We start from the raw sequence: 12,646 nt of genomic DNA on the forward strand, positions 1-12,646 counted from the left end.
TTGGTGCTCTACACTCGTAAAGGAGTTCTGTGGTTTCTGTTCATTAGTTTGCTTTTTTTTTTCTTATTATTACATTCAAAAATGGAGATGTGAAAATGCACATTTTATTTGGCAAGATTTGTAAATCTTGGTATCCATTCCCCACTGGACCTTTGAGTGACATGCAGTGTACAAATACTTGCATACTCTTCCATGGTTTCAACAGATAGCTGACTGTGGTCTGTGCCGGGGAAAGGTGGCAGAGGAAGGAAATAGCAATGTTTTTAATGGCCAGACTACACATCCATATGAAGTTAAATCATGCAGTTTTAATGATGTTCATACTGAACAAGATCTGTATATTTTTCTGGCCCTACAGACTTCCTCTTACTCATTTATTTAAGTAAATAATTTTGGATAAAACATTTGATCTGACAGCAATCCAGTATAAAACAGTCTTTTGCTCTCTTAAAGTAATTTGGGAATTTTCAACATCCTCAATTATCAAAATGTATAAGCAAGTTAAATATTGTTTAATACTCAGGTAAATTTATAGTTTCCTTTCAAATAAAAAGAGCATTATGATGTTAAGGTTAGCCTGCAAGAAGGTCTAGAGTCTAATTTTATTCCAAATCAAAAATTTTAGTATAGTTCTCTCTGTCTGTCTTGCACCATTTGAGCAAATTGGAAGCAATACAACAAATCTCTTGAGGAATAAATCAGTACTGCTTCCATACTGCCATGGACATCACTAGAACATCTGCTGGAGGGAGAAACCATGTTCAACAACTTCTAAATCTGTGGTTTACAAGCCACGCTTCCAGGAACTCCTCACAGTAATGAAGGGGCAAAGGAGAACTGAGAAAGTAGAACCACAGCCTCTCATCTTCTCTTCAAACAAGGCAGCTCTGTTTATGTCTACTTCCTAGACTCAGCTTCTGCATAAGAACTAAGTTAACAACAGAACACTGCAAAAAACAAACTTGAAACTGCTGGCCTGGAGCAAACATCAAAAGGGAAAAAGACAGACTGAGTCAATGCATCTTCTTATACTCCCTCCCAAACTCCTCTAAATTCACTATAAAGGAATTTTTTTAAATTATTTTCAAGGCACCAATTCACAAAGACAGCATTTACAAGGAAAAATAAACACTTAGGAAGCTGGAAAGTATGTAGATGGGAAAGTGGTAAAAACAGAGCAGACCTGAGAAAACTGAACCCTCTGCAGGCAGAAAGAAAGGTTAAGAACCTGCCTTTTACTCAGGATTTGCAGTACCAGATACCATCAGAGAAAATATGGTGAAAACTGGTGTAAAGTCAGTTTAAGGTTTGGATTCCCAGATCATTTTTTCCCCTTTTGCATAACTGGGCAATCACTCCTCCCGACCCCAGGAAAAGCATGGAGGTATATTCTCTGGAGAGGATGAAGAATCTCCAAGATGGGTGTTTATCAAACACATCTGAGGCAAAGGTACATTCAAAACAGGGAAATTAGGAGGACAAGTGCTTCCCCCTCACTGGCACCCAGGCCTTCACCCTCCAGGCAGGAGGTGAGTATAGTCTTTTCCAAGAAGCTGAACTTTCCAAGAGGAAGATCTAAAGAAACTGATATCAGAGAGCCCTCAAATGATGAGCCCAGCCATTAACTGTACAGTGAAGCTAAGGTCAGCAGGTCCTATTTATGAGCTTGGTTTTCAGTCAGTCTTTCCATCCCTTACTCAACATGAGCAGGCAACAAGGAGTTTCAGGACATCTGAGAAAAGACGGAAGATAAAAACAGAACAAAGAAATAAAATAGCTACTTGGAGAAAAAAAAAGCAAGGCAAAGAACCCTCCCCCCCCCAAAATTAATATTCCCAGAGAATTAGAGAATTTGACAAAACTGTACAAAATAAAAAGATGTTAAAAGAACACTCAAAATTTTCAAAAGGGGAGCTCTTGAAAATTAAAAACATCTGAAATTTAAAATTCAGTGGCAAAGTTGGACGATAAAATTTATGAGATATCTCAGGAAACACAATAACCCCCAAACGTAGTTGACCCCAAAAACGCAGTTGAAAAACAAGAGAATACCAATCAACAATATCCAGTACCCAAGTAATAGAAATTCTAAAAAAAGAGATATAATAAATGGAGGACAGAAACCCATCAATAAAACAAGCGAAGAAAAATTTCCAGAACTAAAAATATGGGTTTTTATATTAAAATGCCCACTAAGTATCTGGCACATCAGCACAATATTTCAGAAAACTGAGCATAAAGAAAAGATCTCAGATCTTCTAGAGAGGAAAAGCAGGGAGGGAGGATACCAAATTCGAAATATTAGGAATTGAGTAGTTTTAGTCTTTTCAAGAGTAATTTTGGAAGCTAGAAGGCAACACAGCCATTATTTCTAACCTAGAATTCTCTCTCTGGATGCTCAAGTGCAAGGGCGAAATACAGACTTTTCAGACAAGCCAAACCAAGTTTACTTTTTCAAAGAAAGTTTACTTTCTAGGTATTTTCTCTGAGAACTAACTCTCGAAAGCTAGAGAGTATACCATCATAAAGGAAGACATGGGGTACAGACAGTACAAGACCCAAGGTACGAGAGAGGCAAAGGGATCACCAGAGTGATTATAAAGGCAGACCTCAGAGCGAAGGGAGGTGCACCAAGCATGAGGACACGTCTATCGTGGAGCAGAACAGGAAGCGCCAGGAGAGCTTTCTCAAATAAAATCTTTGAATACCTGATGAGTCCAAAAGTGTTGAGAAAGATTTAAACAACTGATGAAGAGTTTGAAAGCAAAAGCAAACAAAACAAGGCAATTATTAACTGAACACAAAGCGAAAATCTGTAGAGGAAATAAAAAATATTGCTAATACATGGTTTTATCATGAATGGCACTTACACCATCATTAAAAGAAAACTTGTTTCTCCACTCAAAACACTTCTGACACCAAATGTGTTGGGCGTTTTTTTCTGACACCAACCAATCCTCCAATCTCCAGCCATCAACTCAGTACCCTACAGTTGAATTCTGACATTGACTACTCGAGGTTAGCACAGGCTCACAGGTTAAGAACTCAGTCCCACAAGACTACCCCCTACTTGTCACCTGTACTTGTAACCAACCAGCTATAAATCGGGGGTTCCCACATCCCGACCTAAGGTTTAGTAATTAGCTGTAGCAGCTCATAGAACTTAAGGAAACAATTCATTTATGTGTGCAGATTTATTATAAAGGATTCAGATGAACAGCCAGATGAAAAGCTATATAAAATGCTGTTAAAAAACAAAATTCATCCAACTAAAATTTAGTATCTAATTGGCTTTACTGCACAACTCATGAATCAGGAAGCATTCCACCTATCCCACCAATAGAAAAGCTCTACCCAGCTGTAGAAAAGGCAAGGTTTTTAAAGGTGGCAAGAGGAAAGAAAAAAGGAAATTACCAACAACAAATGCATTGTCTCAGACAAGGTCACCCTCCTCAGGGAACAGAGGGGCCCATACAGTGGAGTATCTCATTATTGCTGACCAGGTAATTCCTGAGTGATTGGTTAAAGGTTACATTTCTGGGAGAGGTTGTAACTGCAATTAGGTTAGTCTTAATTTGCTGATTTGGGGCCTTAACACAAGCGACTCCATTTGGGGCCTGTGTTCTTTTTGAGAAGGTGAAGTACAGAAGGGTTCTGAGTGCAGGAGCTTCTGTCCCTGTGGAGTTGGGGTTCCTCACCCTCCCAGCATGTGGATGTGTTTACCAACCAGAAGCTCTCTGAATCCCCATTTGGGGTTTTTATGGAGACTCTATTTTGTATGTGTGGCTGATTAAATCTCTGACCACTGGTGATCAGCTCAATCTCCAGATCGGAGCTGGAGCTGAAAGCTCAAGAGTCCTTCCTGTGACCATCCCCCATCCGGAAGCCAGGAGCCCCCAGTCATCTCATTAGCATACAAAAGGACACTTCCTTCACTCTGGGGATTCCAAGGGTTTTAGAAGTTCCTATGTCAGGAATTAGGTGAAAGACCATGTATTAGATAGAGGAGGCTCCTAGACCTCTAACACTCAGGAAGTTACAAGGATTTTAAGGAGTTCTGTGTCAGGAACTGAAGGCAGGGACCAAATGTGTATTTCTTTATATGCCATAATATTTCAAACACTGAATATTGATTTAGACAACATTACAATTAAGCTATATTGAAAAGTGGAATGAAAAGAGTCTGCCATGGAAATAGAGTGAGGAAAACCAAGTTTTCATATTCCATAGTGGAATGAATGCCTGAGACTGAAAAATCAAAAGTAGCAATGCAAGCATATAATTTAGAGAAAAAGCCATAAACACACACACACACCCCCCAAAGGAAGTAAAAGTAGCTGCCTTCAGAAAGGGGAAATGGAAGAGGATGGGAGCAAGAACCACTGTTCTCAAAACAAACTGTCAGAAATATCTGGCTCTATACTAGATGCATGTATAACTTTGATGAAATTTAAGGAAAAAATGAGAGAAGACAGTAAGTCGAGAGCTAGAAGCTAAAATAGCCAAATTACTCTTTTTGTAAATGGCAGTGCCTCATAGAAGCACGGATTCATTTTCATCTTGCAGTTAAGTATTGGACTGCTGTCCTCCATAGACAGGAATTATCATGATCTAATGTTACTTGTAATTTTATTAAAATCTTCCAAGTATGTGTTTTTCATAATCATTGGAAGAAAAAAAGGGCAGAAGTCAACATGAGTCATGTTTCTAAAATGGCTTAATCATCTTGTTAAAAAAAAAATCGTAATTTAAGCTATCCATTTTTCAAATGGTGATTTTTCACCTGTTTTCTTTCCAACCCCCTCCATCTTGTCCCTTCTAGGATCCTCAAACACCCCCCCATCCACCATTCGTCATCATCATCCTGCAACTTCCTAGAGGCGTAAGAGGTGAGGGGACTGTTGGTGGTAGCAGATTGTGAAATGCTTCTTTGGATGAGGCCAAAATATTCTGATTTATATACCACTATTAGTGGGAGTTCAGGGATAAAATAAAGAGGCAAACAAAGAACATAGTATCCATTATGTTCCCACAATGATGTGGAAGTTGACACGTTTCCTTCAAACTCAATGGAGAAGAGAAGGAGTTAAGAAAAATGTACCCAAGATATGGAAGCAACCTAAGCGTCCATCAATAGATGAATAAGGAAGATATATAGATATACAATGGAATATTACTCAGCCATAAAAAAGAATGAAATCTTGCCATTTGGGACAACACTGATGGACCTAAAGGGTATTATGCTAAGTGAAATAAATCAAACAGCGAAAAACAAATACTGTGTGGTTTCACTTAAATGTGGAATTTAAAAAACAAAAACAAATGAACAAACTTAACAAAACAGAATCAGAGTCATAGATACAGAGAACAAATAGGTGGTTTCCAGAGGGGAGGGATGGGAGGAGGAAAGAAGTAGATGAGGAGGTTAAGAGGAACAAACTTTAAGTTACAAAATAAATGAGTCACCAGTATGAAATGGATAGTGTGGAGAATATAGTCAATAATTACATAATATCTTTGTGTGGTGACACATAGTAACTAAACTTATTGTGGTGATCACTTTGAAATGCACAGAAATAGTGAATCACTGTGTTGTGTACCAGAAACTAACACAGTGCTGTAGGTCACTTAGACTTCAAAAACAAACAAACAAACTCATAGAAAAAGATACCAGATTTGTCATTACTAGGGGTGGAGCAGGGGTGAGGCGAGGGAAAATAGTATGAAGGTGGTCAAAAGATATGAAGTTCAGTAATAAGATAGTAAGTGCTAGAGATGTACAGTACAACACGAGAAATATAATTAACCCTGCTGTATGCTGTATATGAAAGATAAGAGAGGGGGGAGGATATACCTCAGGGGTAGAGTGTGTGTTTAACATGTACAAGGTCCTGGGTTCAATCCCCAGTACCTCCATTAAGTAAATAAATAAATAAAATGAATAAATAAATAAACCTAATTACCTAATTACCTCCGCCCACAACATAACAAATACATAAAAACAAAAATATAAAAAAGAAAGAAAGAAAGAAAGAAAGAAAGAAAGAAAGAAAGAAAGAAAGAAAGATAGATAGATAAGAGCAAATCCTGAGTTCTCATCACAAGGAAAAGAATTTTTTTCTATTTCTTTAATTTTGTATCTATATGAGGTGATGGGTGTTCACCAAACATACTATAATAACCATTTCCTGATGTAAGTCAAATCATTATGCTGTACACCTTAAACTTACACAGTGCTGTATATCAATTTATCTCAATAAAATTGGAAAGAGAGGGAAAAAAAGTATTCTCCTTTTTCCAACTGCTCCTGACAATCCCCACAGAAAGCTCCCATCATTTTGTCTGCATGGGCAGAGATGAAGGAAAGAGGGATTTCCACTGGTTGCAGCAGTAGAGTTTCTTGACTGAGTGACCTCAGGGCAGGACTGCAGAACAGTGGTGGGACACTGTGTAAGTGAATGTGGCACGAGTAGGGAACCGCACAGGGCTTCCCCTGCAGGTAGGTTGGCAGATTAGTTAGTTTTTCCCCATCAGACCATGGTAGTAAAAGTAAGAAGAGAGAATTTTTTTGTTAATGACAAAGTATCCAGTGGAGAGTTCCAGGTAAGAAATATAATCTCAAATTGAACAACATTCATTGAAAACCTAATTTGTGGCTGGCATTAAGCTAAGCACGTTTGCATACATCATTTTCTCGTTTAATCTTATTTAGGAATGCCATATGTGCTCCAGATTGTGCTCTTTATTATTAGATGCACTGTCTGTGTCTGTTTTTTTTCCCCCCTCGGGAAAATATCATGAAGCTGCCTGAACTCTGCCTTTGCCCTGAGTAGAAGATCAGAAAGCCATGTCGCCTGACAGAGTTTTCCATTGCCTGGCGGTACCAAAAGAAGTCAGCTCTCCCTAATTGCTCATTTTCAGTGACTGAAACCCAAATTAATGAACTAAGATGGCTGTTCGGAGTAAGTAACAAGTGTTTCCTCTTCTCCCTGCTGCTTCTCTTCCCCATAATATTTCTTATTTACCACCAGGTGGCAATGAATAAACATGCCCCAGCAAGCAACATTATAGAGAGAATTTAAGAAAATACCATGACATTCCAGAGAAAGTTACAAAAATAAAATGCTCATCTTAACATTCTACAAGTTTAACTTAGAGCCATTTTGTTGTAAAGGGCACATAATTTAGGTTCAGAAGACTTGGGTTTGGTTTTATTTCTGCCATTTGCTCAACATGTAACCCTGGATTAAGTCTCCCCCTCTTTCAACCTCGGTGTGAAGAATTTAACAATAAATACTTGGCAAGTTTGTGAATGTTAGACGAGGCAATACATATTAAAATATTTGTGTCCATTGCTAAGCCCTCTATATTATTTAGTAAAACAGGCACAACCCAGAAAAGATGATGTAGACAAAGCAAGAGAGAAAATGCAAACTCACTTAGTTTTCTGTCTGTTGCTTTCCCTTTCTGAAGGGAAACATTCCCACAACACTCCCGCTCCAACATCATTCCTCACTTAAAAAAAGTTGCCTTTTCTGTTTCTTACAGATGAACAAATCTCAAATCTTGCACCAGCTTCTTTGTCACGTTCTGAAATCCTGCTTCTTTCTCTCCAAACATTCAGAAGCGCCTGTTCCTTCCGAGGCTTCCTAAAGGGCTCCCTTCTCCCAGAATGGGCATCAAAGCCTCAGACTAAATGTCCTCAATGTTCTCTGCTAGCCTGAGAGTCCATGTTTCTGGCTATTCTCTCACTTTCCCAGTCACTGTGGGAGAACTTTTTACCTCTTTTTCATCAGTCTCTCTGGGAAAAAGTCCAACTTCACTCTCTCCAAGAAATGCCTCAGGCCACTTATAATTGTCCGTATGCACCATTAGGACACCTCAGTAATCAAAAATTAATCTAGTAATAACAGATTCTGATGATTTTGCTCCTATTCTGAACCTAATATGTGGGGAGCGTGGGGTGGCTCTGAAATCATGACTGTGCCGCCTTCATTAGAAGGACAGGTGAGAGCAGCCTACCCCAAGGAGGGCTGATGGAAGAGGTGGGAGGGAGGCCGTGACTCTGGGTTTTCCCAGGGAAGCAGAACAACCTCTGACCCAGGTCTGGGAGCCACCCGAAAAAGAGAAAAAAGTGTAACAGAAAAAAAAAAAAGAAAGAAAAGAAAAAAAAGTGGAACCCAAAGAGCCATCCTCTAGAGAAGTCACACTTTGTGCCCCAGCCAACCTGTGACAGCAGCTCAGCTGAAACAAGCTGGGGGTTTATCTTGCCTTGAAGAACTACTCTGACATGTGCAGAAAAAAGGCAAATATAAAGATACTCCTCGCTACTTAGTTTATAACAGCAAAAATCTAGAGGGAAAAAAAAGCATAAATTAAATCACTGGTTCTCAAAGAGGACAGTGCCACCCCCCCCACCCCCACCAAGCGATATCTAGGAAATGTACGCAGGCATTTGTGACTGTCGCCATCTTGGGGCGCTACCACTGGTATTCACTGGCTGGGAGCCACGATGTAACCCACACGATGAATTTTCCCCATCAGGCAAGTGTAGGTGAAAAACAGCTGAGCCAAAAACTTAACTCCACTATGTATAAACACAAAGCAATTTGTGCACAACTTTAACATGTGAATGGCTTCTACGAATGGAACTACCAAATGAACTGAGACACACTGGAAGTTTGCTTTGTTTGAATTTTCACGACCAGTTGTTCATTGTCTCAGAAAAATCATGAAGTCAACGGCAACGTCACTCGGGGTATTTAATCCAGCAACAAATCACACCTAAATCTGTCTGCGCTCCAGGCTGTCGCACTCACTTGAGACGACATATAGCTGCAAGCGTCTGTCTACTGGATGTCGTCACCTGTTGCAGGGTGCCCAAGACTTCTATATATTAAAGTACATATTAATTTATTATAAATTGCTTTTCTTTATATCCTTATATTGCAGTTAGAACATTGTATTGATTTTAACCATATTTTAAGTAACGTATTATTTATGAATTTCATTTCAGGATAGTATGGGGGTATTCTCCAATATTTTTACAAAAAGGAGGGACTGACCCACAGGGAATCTTTAATTAAATAAAATATGATCCCTTATACTATGGAATACTCTGCAATGGTTAAAAGAGTCAGCTACATCTACATACGATGATATGGAAAAATCACTCAACAGGTAGTTGAGTGAAGAAAGCTATTTGAGAAAAATTTATGCAGCATGTACAGCTGATACCAATTACATAAAAATACATGCACACAAAACTACACTATGTATGGTGATATACATATAGAGGAAAAAGTGTGCAGGAAGCATCTGAAAGTCTGTACAATGAACTGATTACAGGAATGGTAGCCAGGGTGGAGTTGCACTTTATTCGTGATGCTTGAATGTACGCAGAGAATGTACTCAGGTATTCGTTACATAATTTAAGACTGCTAAAATAAAAATTTTGAAAAGAACTGCTGGGGAAAAAAGCTGCGCTTAGTTTTCACAGTTGTCACCCCCATGTTCCTGGCCTGAACTTCAGGGTGGCCTTCTGCAGGAGCACCTCTGCACAGCGAGGCCACCTCCCTGGGAGCCAGCCTCTCCTGCTGGACGGACTTCCCTGATGCCCCCCTACCCTCCGGGATCCCTGCATCCCGCACAGGAGACTGAAACAGAAGGCACTCTGACCCAGGCAGAAGGGCACATTTACACAGCCCGGCTGGGCAGAAGATATTCCAAATATAACAGATCCACTGGTATGTGGTGGTAACAGTCACTTCCCCAAGTCCCAGCAGCCTGGAGGACAGGTGACACTTCACAGAGGCACTAGGCTCTGGGTACCCTGCCAGCCTGCTCTGTGAATCTCCACACCCGGCCCCCCAGGCCTCCACGCCCCCACACAGCTGTGCAGGGTTCTGCTCCCACAGCTGTCAGGCTCCCTGCTGTCGCTGCCTGTCTGGCTGCTGCCCTGCCTGCCCATGTCCTCATGTCACCACCACGCCCTGCAGCTCCCACGGGGGTGGTCCTGCTTCTGAGGAACACGCTCTTTCCTTCAACCTTAGAGAGTCAAGCCTTTAAGTGACCACACAGGAAACACACTTTAGACTAGCAGCTCAAGACCAGGACACCTGAGAAAACTTCCTTGACGGCAAGACCAGAGTGCCATGAGTCAAGCTCACACACCTCCACTCTCTCCAAACCTGCGTACCAGCTCCCTGCCTTCCAGGCGTCCAGTTCGGTGACATTCTTTACTGCTCCTTTATTTTTCACACAGTGTAAACCCAAGTCCCCAGAACCTACCCATCGCTAACAAACTCTTCACATAAGTAAGATTCCTGGTGTCTACACAGAGAGGCAAGCGTTTAATGTAGCAATTTAGAGTGTGGATTCTGGTGTCAGACCAACTGAGTGTGAAAGTCATCTTTACCATTACTTAGCTAGAACTAGTTGTGTAATTTCCTGGATTTCAGCTTCCTCGACTGTAAATGAGCAGAACTCACAGGCTTCTTCTGAAGATTAAAAGGCAATGTACGTGACGCGCTTAGCACAGTTATGGTTTATGTAAGACTCCAAAAGAGTTCAATGTTCTGTCCCAGGGCCACCTGGAGAGAAGTGGAGATGAAACCCCACCACAATTTCCTACACAGGGATGCACATTTTAGAGCCCTGCATTCTGACATCCATTCACTCTCCTTTCTTAAGCCCCGTTTCCTTATCGCAGAACACTTCCGCGGAGAGTGGGAATTCTTAAGTTATGCTGATTTGTGACTTTGTTTCTGGGACCTTTGAGTAGAGAGATTCATAGAATTGTAGATCTTAGTACTGGAGGGGCCTTTCAAAGATCACGGGGTCCTGCCCCTAACTTTAGGGAAAGTCTTATTATCTCCACTCAAAGCCGAGACTCGAGCTCAAAAGACTTGCCCAGGGTCTCAAAGTAAAGGATGGAGGATCAAACACAGAAGGAAGTTAGGATGTGCCTAATTAAATTAGGGCGTTTGGTCACTTCCACTGTATGCGAGTGTCCTTGGTTCTTGGGGCCAAACTCCCCACTTCCTAAGAACCAAGAGTTTCTGTACAAAAACTGCGTGTTCACTGCTGTCCCCCCGGGCCAGCTGCCATTAGAGAGAACTAACGGTGATTATGATAAAGGCAAGGTGGACACCATTTTTCTGTTTTCCTGTTGGCTTTCTTTTTAGTTCTGAGACTTGCAACATGACAGCAAGGGATGTTTCAGGCTGGAAAGGTGACAAAGGAAGAGGGGACAAAAACAAATCCTCACCGGGAAATAAAAGACAAGGAAAGGACTGAGTAAATGGCGGTGCCTCTCAGGACAAGTCCTGCCTTTGGGCAGAAGGCCGGGCTGAGGGAAGGAGCTGGAGGGCAAAGGAGGGGAAGAGTGACCTGGAGCTTCCTTTTTAACACAGCCGGACTGTCGGGAGACGGAAAGCAAAGCCTTCGTCACAGAGGCGAGCGCAGAGCAGAAGAAAGAACAGAACACACCAGACTGAGAAAACACCGGTGTGCAGTTGGAATCCCCGTTCTTTTCATTCCCCTGCCAGGCGCCGAGCAGCAGCGCACACAAGGCCGGCCTGCTCGCGGGGGACGGCCCTTGGCACCCACGCCATCCTTCCAGAAAAACCACGGCTGGATCCAAAGCCCCACACGCTGACTTGGCCTCCACAGAGCCTCTCCAGGGAGACGGGAGGCGGCTGCTCCCACCCCCGGCTCCCTGTGCAGCTTCACAGTCGTCCCCCTGAGGTGACCCAGCCGTTTTCAACCAGTGCTCTCTCCAGAAGCGTCACCCGCCACGCCCGTCAACAAGTCCCGGGAAAGGAAAATAGAATGTGGGTAATAAGGTAAAGGCTCACCTTGTCTATTCCTTTGGGCTGCGTCTAGTTTCACGCGCTCACAGGGCGCCCGGTGCGGAGGTCTCGCACCCCTGGCGCTTCAGACCAGAGTTCCTTCTGCGAAATGGCGCCACCAGCGCCTCAGCGGGGGCGTGTGCTGGAGCGCTGTGCACACCGCAACTCAAGACGGTGGCGGCGGGCTGCAGGCAGAGGCACCGCGCACGACACCGCAGTTCAAGATGGCGGCGGGCTGCGGGCAGAGGCACCACGTATGACACCGCAACTCAACATGGCGGTGGCGGGCTGCAGGCAGAGGCACCGCGCACGGCACCGCAATTCAACATGGCGGCAGCCAGCTGTGGGCAGAGGCACCGCGCACGACACCGCAATTCAACATGGCGGCAGGCCGCAGGCAGAGGCACCACGTATGACACCGCAACTCAACATGGCGGCGGGCCGCGCGGGCAGAGGGACCGCGCACGACACCGCAATTCAACATGGCGGCGGCGGGCCCCGTGCAGAGAGGCTGCTCCCAGCACTGCGATCTGGGGCCTGGAGCAGCACAGCTGGGCCAGAAGGAGGGGAACTCCACCCCTCCCCTCCCGGCCCCGAGAACCCTATAAAGCGGCCCCACTGTGGCCTGTACGGGGGAGGGTGTGCTCCGGAGCACAGCTGGCACCTCTCCTCTGTTAGATCGGAGAATAAAGCTTCCCGTTGCTTCTGAGCTAAACATGGTCTCATTCTATTGGCTGGAGCGACACTGGGCAGGAGGAAAGGGTAGGGGCCTGACTGGAAAGGGTCGGTATAGA

Source organism: Camelus bactrianus, chromosome 7 (genome assembly GCF_048773025.1).
Source record: "Camelus bactrianus isolate YW-2024 breed Bactrian camel chromosome 7, ASM4877302v1, whole genome shotgun sequence".
In the NCBI taxonomy this organism is placed as follows: domain Eukaryota; kingdom Metazoa; phylum Chordata; class Mammalia; order Artiodactyla; family Camelidae; genus Camelus; species Camelus bactrianus.